The 17,005-nt window shown below is 41.2% G+C and overlaps 1 pseudogene; it reads right to left on the reverse strand.

Annotated features, from left to right (window-relative positions):
- The window catches only part of LOC150075245 (acetylcholinesterase-1 pseudogene), a 53,164-nt pseudogene that overhangs the window by 35,901 nt on the left and 258 nt on the right, over positions 1-17,005 (reverse strand).

Consider the following 17,005-nt stretch of genomic DNA (forward strand, 5'->3'; position numbering starts at 1 on the left):
GCAAACAAAGAAAAGATAGGTAGTACAGGAAAAAAGACTGCAGAACAAATGGACACGGATGCAAGAAACCAAGGAGAGGAACCAATTCTCGAAATCTTTACTGAAGAAGAAATGGATACGGGTAGACCCTATTTTTCAAAAAAAGACAAAACCAAGGTAGACAAAAATAAATCAGCCCCAAGGAAGCAATCCGAGGGAACATCCAACCCCAAATGACAGATACGATTATCCAATGGAACTGTCGAGGTTTTCGCTCAAACACTAATGATGTTATAGATCTCATCACCCAGTACCACCCACTAAGTATCTGCCTACAAGAAACCTATTTAAAACCACAGGACAATAGTATAATCAAAAATTATATCACATATAGAAAGGATCGCATAACGAATGGAACAGCGAGAGGAGGAGTTGCAATACTAGTTAACAGACATGTCCCCTCCCAAACAATCCCATTGAACACACCATTAGAAGCAGTTGCAGCCCGTCTAGCAATAGGCTTCAATATTACCATAGCCTCAGTATATCTACCCCCTAATCAAGAATTCCGATTTAAGGATTTCGAAGAGCTGATCACTCAACTACCACCTCCATTCTGCATCTTAGGTGACCTAAATGGACATCACCCACTATGGGGCGATCACAAAATAGACCAGAAGGGTAGGCAAATAGAAAAATTAATTGTCGAGAACAACCTAATGATTTTAAATGACGGCACACACACATATTTCCACCTTCCATCAAAAAGCAGTTCTGCAATAGACTTATCAATCTGTTCCCCAACACTGTTCCCTATGACTAAATGGAGCGTGCACGAGACTCCATTGAGCAGTGACCACTACCCCATTATTTTGAAAATCATGGAAAAAACGCCATGCCAAGCCAGTAGGCACCCCAGATGGAAAATATATGATGCAGATTGGGAAACATTCAGGATACTAGCCAAGCTAGACCGCAACATTATTAAAAGAGAATCAGTACAAACATCAGTAGCCTATGTTACTGATAGTATGCTTCAAGCTGCGGAAAAGACAATACCTAAAACATCTTCTAACATCAGAATATATCCAAAACCATGGTGGAACAAAGAGTGCCAGGAAGCTAAAAAAGAAAGAAATAGAGCCTGGAACCTTTTTCGCAAAAATCCAACAACAGAAAATCTGATACAATTCAAGAGAACCAGAGCCAAGGTCAGGAAAGTGCAAAAAATAAGCAAAAAAGCTGCTTGGATGAAATTTGCATCCACTATAACTATTTCCACACCAACTACACTTATCTGGAAAAAGATCAGAAGGATGACCAACAATTCTCAATTAAACCACTCTCCATTGCTAAATTGGAAGGGACAGTTGGTTACAAACACCTTAGATATAGTCAACGTGCTTGCTGAAAAGTTTTCAAATACATCTGCTAATTGTACATACCCCACAGCTTTTAAAACGTACAAGAAAGAGGCCGAAAAAATAAAATTAAACTTTTCAACCAATCAGTGTGAACAATACAACTTGCCACTCACGGCAGCAGAACTAAAACAAACTCTGCTACAGGTGAAACACAGCGCAGTCGGTCCTGATGAAATCCATTATGCAATGGTACAACAATTAGATGAACAGTCCCAATTAGCCCTGTTAGATCTATACAACAAAATATACCTTGAAAATTCCTTCCCAAACAAATGGCACCACTCAATAATACTAGCTTTCCCAAAACAGGGAAAAGATCTCTCAGACCCACAGAACTACCGTCCCATAGCTTTGACCAGCTGCTTAGGCAAGATCTTAGAGAAAATGGTCAACAATAGACTAACATGGTACCTAGAAAATAATAATCTTCTCAATCCAGAACAATTTGGCTTTAGAAAAAATCGCTGTACCTTGGATGTACTTATACAACTGGAAAATCAAGTAAGAAATGCTTTTCTCAGGAAACAACACCAAGTCACGGTTAATTTTGATATCCAAAAGGCATATGATACCACGTGGCGATATGGTATACTTAAAAGATTACATCAACTTGACCTTAGAGGACATCTACCCCTCTACATATACAATTTCCTTAAGAATCGGACCTTCCAAGTTCGAATGAACAATACACTTTCCAATGTATTTTATCAAGAAGAAGGGGTCCCTCAAGGATCTGTACTTAGTGCCACACTTTTTGCAGTCCACTTCAGCACAATAATAGAACAAATCCCAAACAATATCTTTACAACAGTTTATGCTGATGATTTCAGCATTTCTTATCAAGCGCAGCATATGAGAACAATAGAACGGCAATTGCAAGTAGCCATTAACAGAGTCATAAAATGGACAGAAAGAAATGGATATAGAATATCGGTACAAAAGACTGCATGCATACATTTCTGCAGAAAAAGGAATCTCCATCCTGACCCAGAACTCAGGCTGAAAGAACAGATCATCCCAGTTGAAAATAGTGTCCGTTTCTTAGGATTAGTTTTTGACAAAAAACTGACTTTTCTAGAGCATATCAGTCACATACGAGTCCACTGTTTGAAGAAAATGAACATCTTGAAGGTCCTATCCGCTATATCCTGGGGAGCAGACAGGACAATCCTACTACGTTTATATCGCCTTCTCATTCGGTCTAAGCTAGACTATGGTGCCCCAGTCTATGACTCGGCAAGACCTAGTGCTCTGAGATGGCTCGACCCGGTACATCACTGCGCACTACGTTTAGCCCTTGGAGCTTTCCGCACCTCACCTGTGCAGAGCCTGTACGCCGAAGCTCAAGAACCTCCTCTGCAAATCAGAAGACAAAATCAATTACTCTCTTATGCAGCTAAAATAAAATCCTTACCAGACCACCCTCTACAGAAAACTCTTTTTGCTTCTGAATGGGAACAACATTATCAGCAACAACAAAGAATCAATAAACCTGCGAATGTGAGATTAAAAACCCTTCTTCTCAGTAGAGAGCTTAACCTAGATAACATAAATCCGCTACCGAAGCAGTCTACTCCACCATGGACAATCAGACAACCTTTATGTGACTCCTCCTTCCACATTTCGAGCAAACAAATCCTTTCTCATGTAAATCATCAACAGCTGCATGCTGCTTATAAGGCACAATTTTCAGATCATAGCTTTCTATATACAGATGGATCCAAAACTGATTCTCATGTGGGAGCGGCAGTTTACTTTTCTGACATCACATTGGCCCAAAAACTTCCAAAAGACTGTAGCATTTATACCGCAGAACTGCAAGCCATTATGTTAGCACTAGACGAAATCGACCATTCCAGTTTTCAAAACAGCATAATTTTTACTGACTCCCGTAGTTCCATGATGGCAATACAAAATATCAGTTCTAACAAACATCCTCTACAACAGCAGATTCAATACAAAATATCAAGACTCCTTGAACAACAACGTAACATTAGATTTTGCTGGATCCCAAGCCATGTCGGAATACATGGAAACGAACAAGCAGACAGAACTGCCAAAGAAGCTAACAACAATATTTCTGCATCAGAATATATCCCTTTCTCAGACTATAAACAAGTTATTGATCACAGTGGGATACATCACTGGCAGCAGCAATGGCAAGTACTTACCACTAACAAATTGCATCAGATTAAAAGATTACTCCAACCATGGAAATCCAGCATTCAGGAAAATAGACGCGATGAAGTGATACTTGCTAGGTTAAGGATAGGACACACGTATTTCAGTCACTCTTATCTTTTGCGAGGAGAGGATCCCCCTCTATGCCCTATCTGTCACATACAACAAACAGTAGAACATGTACTGATTACTTGTCCAGCTTTTGCAGATGAACGCCGAAACTCCTTCAAAGAGCTAAACAAACATCACTCTCTCACTCTCAAAACCATACTGGAAGATAGGAAAAATATAGCAGATGTTTTTCAGTTCCTTAAGAAAATAAATTACTACAATCAAATATAAGACTAAATATTATTTCTAAAGCAAGCTATAGTCATTCTCTGTTACTCTTGGAAATCATTAGCAGCAATATACGAATTAAAACAAAACCATTATATAAAAAAAAAAATTTTACAGGCGCATTTTAGCCGCAGTAGCTCTTGCGCCAAGAATTCTTAAAACAAACAAACAAACAAACTTCTCGGGGATTTTAACGGACATAACACCCTGTGGGGTAGTGCTAACATCAATGGAAGGGGACGAGTCATAGAGCGTATGCTCAATGACAATGACCTTTCCCTTCTAAATACTGGAACAAACACCTTCTTCCCCATGCCTACCCGTACTTTTTCTGCCATTGATCTGTCTAACTGCTCCCCTTCTCTACTCCCTTCACTCTCTTGGGAAGTGGAGGAGAATCCATACGGAAGCGATCACTTCCCCGTGATAACCTTGTTACACAGTGGGAGACAATGTCTTCCTTTCAGGTTGCCACGGTGGAAGATTGATCAGGCTGACTGGACTGCCTTCCAACATCAGGCAAATTTTGATCTTAGCACAGTCAGTCAAGAGTCTATCAATGATGCAGTCAAGTACATCACAGAAAATATTGTCCAAGCAGCTGCGAATGCTGTCCCAAAAACATCAGCCCGGTTTCCACCATTTCCCAAACCTTGGTGGAATTCACAATGCACAGCAGCAAAATAGGCTCAAAACAAAGGGGAAGTCCCCCCTTTGTTTTGGGGGATATTTCGCCGATATCCTACCACGAACAACCTTATAGCCTTCAAACGTGCACGAGCCAAAGCACGCTACATCCGTCGTCAGAGTCAAAAGGAATCGTGGATCCGTTTTATATCATCTATTAACCAGTCTGCCAACACTAAGGTAGTAGTCTGGGATAAAATCCGGAAAATGAAGGGAAAATATACATCCCACCTTTCTTCAATCCTAGATTATAATGGATGCGCTATTGCAGATCCAAATGCAATAGCCAATGCTCTTGGGGAAACATTCTCTAACATCTCTGCAACATCTTCGTATTCCCCAGAGTTCCTGGTCCTGAAATATAAAATCGAAAAAGAGGCACTTAACTTTAAATCTAAGAGCAATTATCCCTACAACGGGGATTTCACTATTCTGGAACTGAAAAGAGCCCTCGCTCTTTCCAGAGCAAGTGCTGTTGGACCAGATGGCATCCATTATGAAATGATTAAACATCTTTCACCAAAATCTATGGATTGTCTGCTCCTTCTGTATAACAGAATCTTTACTGAAGGGCAGTTTCCGGACTCCTGGCGAAAGGCAATCGTTCTTGCCTTTCCTAAGCCAGGAAAGGATCCAAAAGTCACCACCAATTATCGTTCTATTGCTCTGACTATCTGTCTGTGCAAAATCCTGGAGAGAATGGTCAATTCTCGTTTAATATGGTATTTAGAATCAAATGACCTTCTCTCCAACATCCAGTGCGGCTTCCGAAGGAACCGGTCCACTTTGGACCATCTTATTAGATTGGAAGCATCCATCCGGGATGCTTTCCTAAAACGCGAACACTTGGTGTCGGTGTTCTTTGACATGGAAAAAGCGTATGACACAACTTGGAGATTTGGCATTTTAAAAGATTTACATAACCTAGGCCTTAGAGGGCATCTCCCCTTTTTTATTCAAAACTTTCTCGCCAAACGATCGTTCCAAGTTCGCGTGGGATCCTCACTCTCTCGCTCCTTTAGCCAAGAGGAGGGAGTACCACAAGGATTCGTATTAAGTGTCACGCTTTTTGCCATCAAAATAAATTCCATCACAGAACAACTTCCTCCAACTGTAAACAGTGCCCTCTATGTTGATGACTTTAGCATTTTTTGCCAGTCGTGCAACATGAGGGTTATTGAAAGACAACTGCAGAAAGCCATTGATAGTCTGAATTCCTGGGCACTCGCTAATGGCTTCAGGTTCTCGCCGGAGAAGACCGTTTGCGTACACTTTTGTCGCAAGCGTAATCTTCATCCTGAACTTGAATTAAGGCTCCGACAAAATGCCATTCCAGTAGCAGTGAACATAAAATTCTTGGGACTCATATTCGATAAAAAATTGAACTTTTTGGATCACATCCGTCAACTCCGCACAAAGTGCACACGTGGGCTTAATATTCTCCGCTCGCTCTCCTCTACATCTTGGGGAGCAGACAGATGTATTCGTCTTCGGCTTTACCGTGCACTTGTGCGATCCAAATTAGACTATGGGTCCCAGGTATATTCCTCAGCCAGAGACAGTGTCCTGCGATGGCTGGACGCCGTCCATCATCAGGCCCTACGTATTGCTACTGGAGCTTATCGCACATCTCCTGTCCAGAGCTTATACGTCGAAGCAAACGAACCACCGTTATCGTTTCGACGTAAGCAGTTGTCTTTAAAGTACGCTTTAAAACTGAAATCCCTGCCAGACCATCCTACGTGGCCATTCGTTTTTGAGCCACGATGGGAAAATTTATTCAATACCCGCAAGACTGCCAATCGTCCTTTTGGTATTCGTGTCCAAGAGCTACTCAAAGAACTCAATATCAAGGTAGACAAGGTTGCCCAAACATTAGAGCAACCCTTTCCACCCTGGCATGCTCGTGTCCTGGCATGCGACTTGTCGCTTAGAATCTGGGGAAAGTCGGACACTCCATCATGTGTCTACCTGCAGCTTCATTCAGCACACCGAACTGAATATTCCGACTTCGCGCCAGTCTACACAGACGGTTCGAAGTCGGAATCATATGTGGGATCTGCTGCTGTCTTTACAGACAGCACAATATCAGAGCAGATTCCCTCTGATTGCAGCATTTTACTGCAGAGCTGCACGCAATTGAGTTAGCCTTGGATCAAATCAGTAAATGCCAATACCAACGGTTCATTTTATATTCCGACTCTCTTAGCATGTTACAGGCTTTAATATCTGTGAGATATAATCCTCATCCAGTTCTGTCTAGCATTCAGCAGAAGATTCACGTTCTCCATGAACGCGAATATGACATCCGCTTCTGCTGGATTCCCAGTCATATTGGGATTAGGGGAAATGATTTGGCTGACGCCGCAGCCAAATCAGCAATTCCCAATAATAACCGCTGCCTGTCAGTCCCCTATACAGACTACAGGCAAATAGTACATCAAAAGATACATTCCCAATGGCAGGACTCGTGGAATAGACAGACTGCGAATAAATTATATCGTATAAAGCCTGTAATTGAACCGTGGCAGTCTAGTCTGCGCAGATATCGTAAGGAGGAAGTTGTTCTTGCCCGGACCCGCATAGGACATAGTCATTTGACACATTCTTTTCTGCTGAGGGCTGATGACCCTCCTATGTGTGAGTCCTGTGGCACAATTTTAACGATCAGACACCTTTTAATTGATTGTCCAGATTTTAGAAATATCCGTCTTACCGCTTTTAATCATCTGACTGAGCCGTATACACTCAGTCAGATTTTATCCGACAATGACAACGTGTCTGCTGTTTTTAGCTATTTCAAATCAATAAAAGTTTTTAATTGTATTTAAAATTTACGTTACTGTTACGTATTTATTGGTTTATTTTTTATATGTTTGTTATTATACATCTGGACATGGTGGCCTAACTACGTAGGTCACTGAATCTTTTAACTTTTTACATATGACTGGTATTTGGCGCATTATAGCCTCAGTTGCTGATGCGCCAATAAAACCCAAACCAAACCAAACCAATCTGGGAACGTAATCTATTAAACAAAAGTGGAGTGAAGTAGAAAAATATATATACAGTATTTAAACTGTACGAGGACGTAAAATGCAGTATACGCATGAGCCAAAACATTGACGACCCCTGTCTCCACGTATCCCACAGCAACTAGGAGTGATGTCAAGCGCAGCATATATAATGACAGCACAAATAATGCCTGTCATTCCATAAGTACAAAGCCCGTGCAATGGGAAAAATAAGGGGGACGAGGAGACGAATTTTTAAGGGCCTTTTTCAAAGCGTGGACACAAACACTATTTTAACATTTCTAGACCTTGGACAACTGGAAAAGAGTTTCGTAGTTTGACGAATCAAGGGTTCAGCTATATAATTCGGATGGACGGCTGCTTAGTCTACGGCGAGCAGGTGAAACATGAAGTAGTAACCACACTAGACAGTTGGATGAAAATAGGCCGAGGGCCAGTGGTATCATGGCTTGGGGAATGTTTTAATGGACATCACTGGGTCCACTTATCGCCATTCAACACACGGCCACTAGGAAATCGTATCGCGAGCGTTATGGAGCTGCTCTACAGCATTCTATAAATGTCGACGGATCTACCTCGGCATTGTTTCGGACCACGTTTCGCCCTACTTGATGTCCTTTGTATCCAGATGTCATTTGACGCTTCCAAAAAGACAAGAATCTTGCAGGAATGATTCGAAGATCATATCCAAGCCTGTCTTGTGCTCCTCTGGCTGCCAACCCCCCCCCCCCCCCACGACATCAATCCCATTGTACATTTGTGGGATGTGGTGGAACGTAGCATTCATTAGTCGAGAGCGGTTACCACACCCTACTATGACACGTCCTTCTGTTCAACTGGTCTAGGGTACCTGAGGACACCTTCCGCAGTCTTCTGGAGTTAATACCACCCCCGGTGTAAGCGGCTATCACGGAGAAAGGCAACCCAACACGGGATGAATAATTTAATTCATTTGTTGAGGCACACCATTTCGACCTGATACAAAGTCCAAAGCCTTTCGGTGGTCAGTGTACCAAAGAAAATGAACATTAGGAGAAATCTGATTTCTGTTGTGATGTGGTCGTACTTCGGTTATTAGGTTCTGTCCCTATGAAAAAGTACGCTTTTTGCAAGGGTTGTCAATTCAAAATGCACGGAAACGGTTGAAGTCAAACGTGCAGATGACGCGGGCAAAGCACAGGTATAAAGACATGCGCTGTGGCTTTTTTTTATTGGTTGTGTTCGTTCTTCAGTTAGTTTCTCTTGTGCGGCCGTATAGCTTTGTGGTGTCTTATGAAGACGCATGTTGGATTTAGCTCTCCCCACCTTTTAGACGTAGAACTTACAAAGCGCCTTAAAAGGTTTGGAATTTTACGTAAGATTCAGAGCGGTAAACTTGGCTCAGTTAAGTCGTTCCATTTCTGCTTTACTACAAGGATTGTTGTTTAAATATTTGGCACGATTTATTATTATAGGATGATCCCTGTTGTAGATATCTTATAAAAATGTACAGTGTCTAAAGATTCGGGACAAAATGAACTCCTAGTCGTGACAAACGTTGTGGGTGGCACTTATAAGTGGTTCTTGGACAGTCAAAACTTGACTTTCGTTAAGTTCCGCTACGATTTCCTGTTGGTTTCTGGCTACTCTGAGAATGAGATGGACTGCATTTGTGTTTAATCAAAGCAATCGATCAAATTGGAGCTTTTTGAGTAGAATCCCCCCCCCCGCTTTGCTACATTTGTTGTTGTAGTGGCTTTTATTGGTCCTTGTAAATTTGGAACTCCTGCAGAAGTTCTTTTCACTCTTTTAATATATTGAGTTGTGTTCTTGGCTCCAGGATTGTATTCTAGCATTGATTTCTTGTTTTTTTTTTTTTGGTTTTGATATTAATGGGATGACCACTAGGTATATGAATCTTAATTTTTCAGTACCATGTGATCTGATCCATTGATTGTATTTAGTTTCTAGGATAACAGTAGATCCTGAACTCCAGTTAAACTCAATTCAGTGCTAATAAGATTTGTGAAGCTTTCCAGAATTTTAAATTAGAAACGTTTTAGATTGTCATGAACTGTCTCTTTTCTTTGTTGGAGTTGTCTGGTATTCTCCTAACATAATGCAACTTTAAATAATTTTGCGTTTGCTATGAGACAAAGGTAAATCAGCCAACGTTGCCGACATGGTCCCTTCTCCCGAATCCTTATATGCATCGTATTCAAAAGCCAGTGAAGGCCTTAGTTGAGCTACTTAATGGTGTCGACGCTATCCACCCTTTGGGATTAGAATTTTTTGGAAGTGCTCATCGGATTCGGAAGTAATTTCCCCCCTTAGGTTCTATTCTCAATAAGAACAGAAAGTATAACAACTCTTGGACAATTCAATTAATCTTTCCGAAGAATTTAATAAAGATCCTGCTTTGAGAAGACACGAACTAAATTATGATCTTAACACTAACATCAATATTCTTCAAGTATTTAGAGTCAATGGCTTCGACCAAGTGATTGTCACATCCGTGAACTGCCGTTATCAGCTAGGTATCGTGGATTGCCCTTGTGACGGAAATTTCAGCCTTCTTCCTGTTTTCTTCGAGTGGATTCTCTGCTGATCTTCCTGCCAGTGCCCAGTGGACATAATCATCTTCCTTCGAAAGAAGTATGCATTTTTCTGTCTGAAGTTTTCGTGCCATGGTCTGTTAGTCGTGACGAAATTTGGACTTTTGCTGGTAACCCAACTTAATTTTAATTTAACATTTTTATTTTGATCAAACATGTTCTAAACCCTGGAGAAAAATGTTTCCCAAAAATGAGGAACCATTTTTCTCAGGGATTTACAAATAGGCTGTTATTTGGGTTGATCTTTATATTTTCCTTATCCATGGGCATTTGGGAATAGAAGTGATTCGCCCTGATTGGTTGCTAGTCACTGACTCTTTGCTTAAGAGTGAAAGCTTTGCATTGAACAAACATGCAGAACAGACAGGAACACGCTGGACAGGCCTGGAAGTTTTAAATTCTATTAGTTTACTCTTGTCTTTCTAATCACATTTTAGGGACATTAAATTCTCACTGTTTCGGGTAAAATTTTCTATAAGACATCTACAGAACTATCGAGAATTTGATATCAAAACTACTTGGCATCATGGGATCCTATTCAGAAGAATCTTTATTTCTTGAATAATCTAACTCTTTCAAAGCCTTTAAACAACTTGTTTCGTTACTGCCAAATACAGACATGGGATACTTATCTGTTACTAGGTTGGTATCCCATGACTTCTGTTCACATCTCAAGGAACGCTAGTGTTCCGCTGAACGCAGTTTGGGAAGCGCTGTTTTAAACAATCAACCACTCCCTCTCAATGGTTGACAACGACCTGTTTCTTTACTGCTGCATCCACACATCTCAGCAAAAGCATCGCGTTTTAAAAAATGCCATTGTACTAAAGAGAAGTCGATGGAAGGTAGACCTCCACTCTCAGATATGTTGGAAACGTAGTCTACTGCACGATTTCAAAAAGTGGAAGGAGAAAGCTGCTAGTATACATACTTGGATCAAATAGTAATCAAGGAACGGTGCCCAGAAATGCCTGTTGTATAGTTTCGGCGTTAGATGTATTTCTTTTAATAGCATTAGGTAATTCAGGAGAGGATTTCTTCCATTCAATTTGTCCAAATATGACTATTGGATCGCACTGGATAATCGATTTCTCCATTGCTTCAGAAAGACTAGAAGTTCAATTGGATGGGAAGGATTTGTCCCACAAATCCCTCATTCAAACTAAATCTCGGATGATTCAGCTGGTTGTTTTATTGATGCTTGTGTTGCATTTCGTGAGACACCCTTTTTTTTACAAGTTTCCACTTTCCTTGTGGTGAAAGCATAAATCTTGCATACATATATGGGACATAACTAGCACATGCTAGGTATTCCATCAGCTGTATAGCTATCAGGTCATACGCTGAACTCTCCAGCATCTGTTCCTTGCAATGCCCTCAATGAGATTATCTTTAAATCTGAGCAGATTAAACCCATTTTCAAGAGTAAGTTTGCGGATTCTTTGTACCATACACCTTTATAAGATAGATCGCATCACAAATTAAGTTGGGTACCCCTGTTCTAGACGGTTGGAAGGGCATGATTCTTGTGCGATCCAGATCAATAAATGAATGACCAAACAACAATTTGTTTTCGTCACCAACCCATCGATGCTGTGATTTAACCCGTGCTGAGTTTTTAAACCAGATTCCATCAAATGAGGAGTGTAGGAGCCCTCTCCATCGCCTGCTGATTGCTTTCTTACTGTCCATCTTTCAATTTTCTCCATTCAGTTCCTTTATCTTAATCACTTCCAGAGAAGACTGACGTAGTTTCTCAAGGCGATTCCTCTTCAACAGCCAATTCCAAGTCCATCTGTGATATCCGCATGGAAGTATGAAACAACTGTCCTTTGGTAACCTCAACCAAGATCAAACTGCTGATCTTACATATATATCAATCCTATTTAACCTAGTTGCTGCTGTTGTCTTCTCAAATGTTTAAGCATGCCAGAATCTAGGTAGAAGATATATATCCTGAGGATAAACAAACGCTGCTGCGGTTTTAGAGGAGCAGACTTCAGGCGCCTCAGTAAATCCTCTAAGTTTAGATCTGGGAGGACTTTATTCATTAAATCGAATTTTATTCCTAAATACTTTTTAAAAATAGCAAGTTTAAAAAGTAGAGGAGACAGCTGGTCTCCTTGTTGAACTCCATTCTTTAGCATTATACGTTTGATATTACCAAGAAACCTCAACTCGTGCATTGTAATCGGCACTATCAAAGGTTTTTTGGAGATCTATAGATACTAGGTGTAAGAATCTCAGGTCATTTCTAGCCGAACTAATCACAGATTGTAGAAGCATTGCATTCTCAGCCACCTCATCTGCAGGAATAAAGGCTCTTTGATGTGGATCTAATTTTATTTTCTTCATCAGACGATTGGCTATGATTTTATGAAGTGTATGCATAATAACTGAAGACACTGATTGGCCGAAAGTCCCCAGGATCCTTGGACTCTGATTTCTTTAGCAGAAATAGTGTAAGCCCTATATAGACTTTCCTCTAGGGCACCTGTCCAAAGAATGATATTGAACAAATCCACCAGTATCTTCGTGGAATTTTCCTAAATTGGCGCACAGTTACATCATCTGGAGGCGCCTCCGTAGCCAGGTGGGAAGGAGCAGCAGTGCATAGCACACGCTTCTTGATTAGACCGGGGTTCGAGCCCGTCACCACCAAATACGGAGGATGCGGAAAGGTCAGGGAATGACCACCGCATATTCCCGGAGCAATATGGCCTTAGTTGCTAATGCTCCTAAAAACCAAATAACCACAACATCATCTGGACCAGGACTAATAACTAAATCTGGATAAGCTATGTGTATCTCATTGCCCACAATAGGACTACAGAGTATTGAGCCTAATTTCATATCCATCTAGGATGTATTGCTCGTGATCAATTCCTTTGCAGAAGACTTCCTCTCAGAACGAGAGCAATTCCTGGGGATTCACTACATCGTCAGCCACCCTCACTGGATCTAATACCATATGAGCATTTCTTTTCCTTTTTTATAGTATAAGTTCTGAATCTTTGTAGTCTCTTTCTGTGTCGCCTCCTACTCAATGTTTTCTCCTTATCTGCCGGTTCTGGCACCATCTTCCCTGTTTTCTTCCTAATAGCAGTAGGGTTCATTCTTATGATGCTAATTTAGATATAATTATTCAATTCTTCCAAATCTAATCTACTAACCAGAGCCTCGGATAAAAACCGTTGCACCCATCCATTATCGTATGTAATCTCTGGTACTTCTACCATAGATGTAAGCATCGCAACGTGGAGTGGTTCTCTTTCTTAATACTCATTGGGATACTCTCCCAAACTTCCATTGCCTTAGAAAGATTGGAAGTTAAAATTGGATGGGAAGGATTTGTCCCACAAATCCCTCTTTCGAACTAAACTTCGGATGATTCATTTGGTAGTTTCATTGATGCTTGTGTTGCATTTTGTGAGACACTTTTTTTTTTACCTAATTCTCATATATTTTCATGGGCCATGATACCCCTAAACTCCACTCAAAAAAAACAGACATGAAGGGCAGTCACCTCATTGAGGTCCTTCGCTGGTGCATTCTACAGCAACCGTGTGTACCTTGGACCACTCCCACAGATATTATTTTTAGATCAGAGCGCGTTAAACCAAGTCCAATTAAAATCTTTGCAGATGTACTAGACCATACACCCCATAAGATAGTGTTATAGTAGATACAACAGGTCTATTTCCTTGCTCTTCAACGATTTCTCTTGAAATCAGTGGTTAAGTCAGATTTCCTCATTTTCAACCAGTGTGACGCCTCCAGGCCACCAGATGGGCGTCAAGGACAAAGGTTGTATTACCCCTAATGCAGACTGTCAGGTTTCGCACACCCTCCGTCGTGCTGTACCGCGGATCCACGAGAGACCTCCAACCCCTATGCCTCAGCCTTTTGTTGACTAAGGCGACCAGAGCATCATCCTTATGTCATGGGACTGATGACAACGGAGAGCAATATGGGCTAGATATTCAACTGCATCGCAGTCAGGCGTCTCCGTAGCCAGGTGGGAAGGAGCAGCAGTGCGTACCACACGCTTCTTGATTAGACCGGGGTTCGAGCCCGTTACCACCAAATACGGAGGATGCGGAAAGGTCAGGGAATGACCACCGCATATTCCGGAGCAATATGGCCTTAGTTGCTAATGCTCCTAAAAACCAAACAACAACAAAAAACAACAGCATCGCAGTCTCCTCTACATTTTCGATATGCTGACTGCCCTCTTGATGTTCTGGAGAGGATAGGAAGAGCATTAATACGGGTCATGACCATTAGGAACTGGGTCCCATCTTAAACCCACTGATGCTGGGCAGAAACGAAGGAAGACTCCCACAGAGCCCGTCCATCGACAGAGATGTGTAATAAGTTCTTCCATCTGTTTTTAACCTTCTGCTTGGAGTTATCCATCACTAAATAACGTCTCTACACTGCCTTTTTTCCCGAGGAAGGAACTACCGTTCGTCAACTTTCTTATAAGTTGAATTCGAAGTCATCAAATTATTCATCTGGTTAATCTTGAGGATCGCAATACTGCATTGAAATGATGGAACACCCAATCCCTCGTCTTTAACACATGAATAAATATACGCGTTTGGGATATCCTTTGGAAGGTTAAGCCATTTCTTTATTGAACCTCTTATTTGCAGGTCGAAGCCGTTGAGTATACCCATAGTGGTTCTTCCCAACACTAATCTATGACACAGTCGGGGAATTAAGAAATATTTTAGAATAAATAACCGTTGCTGGGGTTTTAACTGTGCCTTTTTTGAGACGACTCAACTCAACCTCCAAGTCCACTGCTACCTTGGGTTTATCCTGAGCAGAAAACGCCACACCAAGATATGTCCCTTTGTCCTCAAGCTCCATTACTGGCAAAGTCGCCTAATCCAAAAGAAATTTAGTTTAATTTTCTTTTGTTTCCCCGACGTGTCCTTGGATGAAGTGTCCTCTTCCATCCACTGATGTGTATAATCGTGTCTTCCAACGTTTTATCATAGCTTGCTTGTTATTAACCAGCATTATCCCGTCATAACAAAGTTGGTTGGCTTTATCTTTCTCTCTTGGGGAATGAGGTGGTTAAACTAATTTGTTAATCAGAGTGGAACTTGAGGAAACAAGTTTTTCCAATATTTTACTCTTCAGAATGGGGACACTCCACCTAAATGAGGGGACACCTAGTCCTCCATTCTCTATACTTGCATATAAATATGTGTTAGGAATATCTTTAGGGAGATTCAGCCACTGTCTAATCGAGGACCTGATTCTTTTATCGAGGTTTTTTTTTTTTTTTTTTTTTTGATTTGGTAGTTGTTGGCGCATCGGCTTCTGTGGCCATATTGCACCTCCCAAGGTTTTTGCAGTACTTTGATCCAAGCCCGAGGCGGGAATCGAACCCGCGACCTTTGGGTTGCCGGGCAGGTACTCTACCCACTCGGCTAGCCCGGTCGGCTTTTATCGAGGGAGTTGAGCCTATCAGCAATGATCCTTCCTAGCAATAATCGATGATAGAATCTAGGGATTAAATAAAATTAAGATAAACAATCTCTGCTGGGCTTTAAGAGGGCCTTTCTTTAGCCTACCCAACTGCACCTCTACGTCCACATCCATTTTTGTAGTACCAGTGGCTGAAAACTCCACTGCAAGATACAACCACTTGGTTGTTTAGCTGGTAATACCTCATCACCCAAGAGGAACCTAGTAGGATCAATTTTAATCTTTTGCTTACCCGAAGCTACTAGAGAAAGGGTCCAAGACTTATTGACGTTAATTTATAGACCTCTCTTTGACAAAAGATTTTGCTCTGTCTAACAACTACCGGAGACCATTTGTAGCCGAAATCAATATGAGGTCATCGGCAAAAGCCATTGCGTTTACAACTTTATTTTCCATTCTAAATCCAATATACTTTGGGAGATCCCCAACAAGAGGTCCATTATCATGTTAAACAACGGTGGAAAGAGTGGTTCTCCTTCTCTGGCACTTCTTGTGGGAGCTACACAATGACTTCTACCTCTGAACCGCATAGTGGTTGTGGCGCCTGCATATAAATTACATAAATACTTAGAGAACGTATATGGTATGCCTTTCCGAAAAGCGGCTTCTATGATGGCATAGTGGTCTACCCATTCGAAGGCCTTCAGTAGATCTATGGTTGCTAAGTGCAGATCACTTTGATCCTTGAGCGTGATTCTTCTAACAAAGGTTGCAGAAGATTGATATTTTGATTTTATTGGCGCAAAACGTTGCAGAAGAAACATGTTCTCGCCTGTCCCATCTACTGGTAGGAAGGCTTTTTGTCTCATCTATTTTTATTACCTGACTCAACCTCTTAGTAATAATTTTATGAAATGTCCTTGGTATCACAGATGACATTGTTATTGGACGAAACTCTCTAGGGGAGTCTGGTTGCTTCTTTTTTTTGGGATGAACACTGAAACCGCTTCATCCAGAAATTTAGGTAGTCTATCTGCATAAAGAATTATGTGGAACAGGTCTCAAGATTTCAACAGGAATATTTCATAACAATAATGAACTTAAACCGTCTGGTCCTGGGCGGTGTTAACTGCGGGAAAACAACCTTTTATCCGCTATCTGTCTATCAGGAACTTCTATTGAAATGTAACGAAACATCGCTTGTGACCCACAACGAGGCTCTTGCACAGGACTAAAGAGCTCTTTCCAATAGGAGAAGAAGTCATCACGATCTATGTTCCAATCTTCTGTTGATAAATCATTGAGTATTTGTAAGGCAGAA

This window comes from Mastigoproctus giganteus, chromosome 14 (genome assembly GCF_048544385.1).
Source record: "Mastigoproctus giganteus isolate SK-2022 chromosome 14, ASM4854438v1, whole genome shotgun sequence".
Taxonomy (NCBI): Eukaryota; Metazoa; Arthropoda; class Arachnida; order Uropygi; family Thelyphonidae; genus Mastigoproctus; species Mastigoproctus giganteus.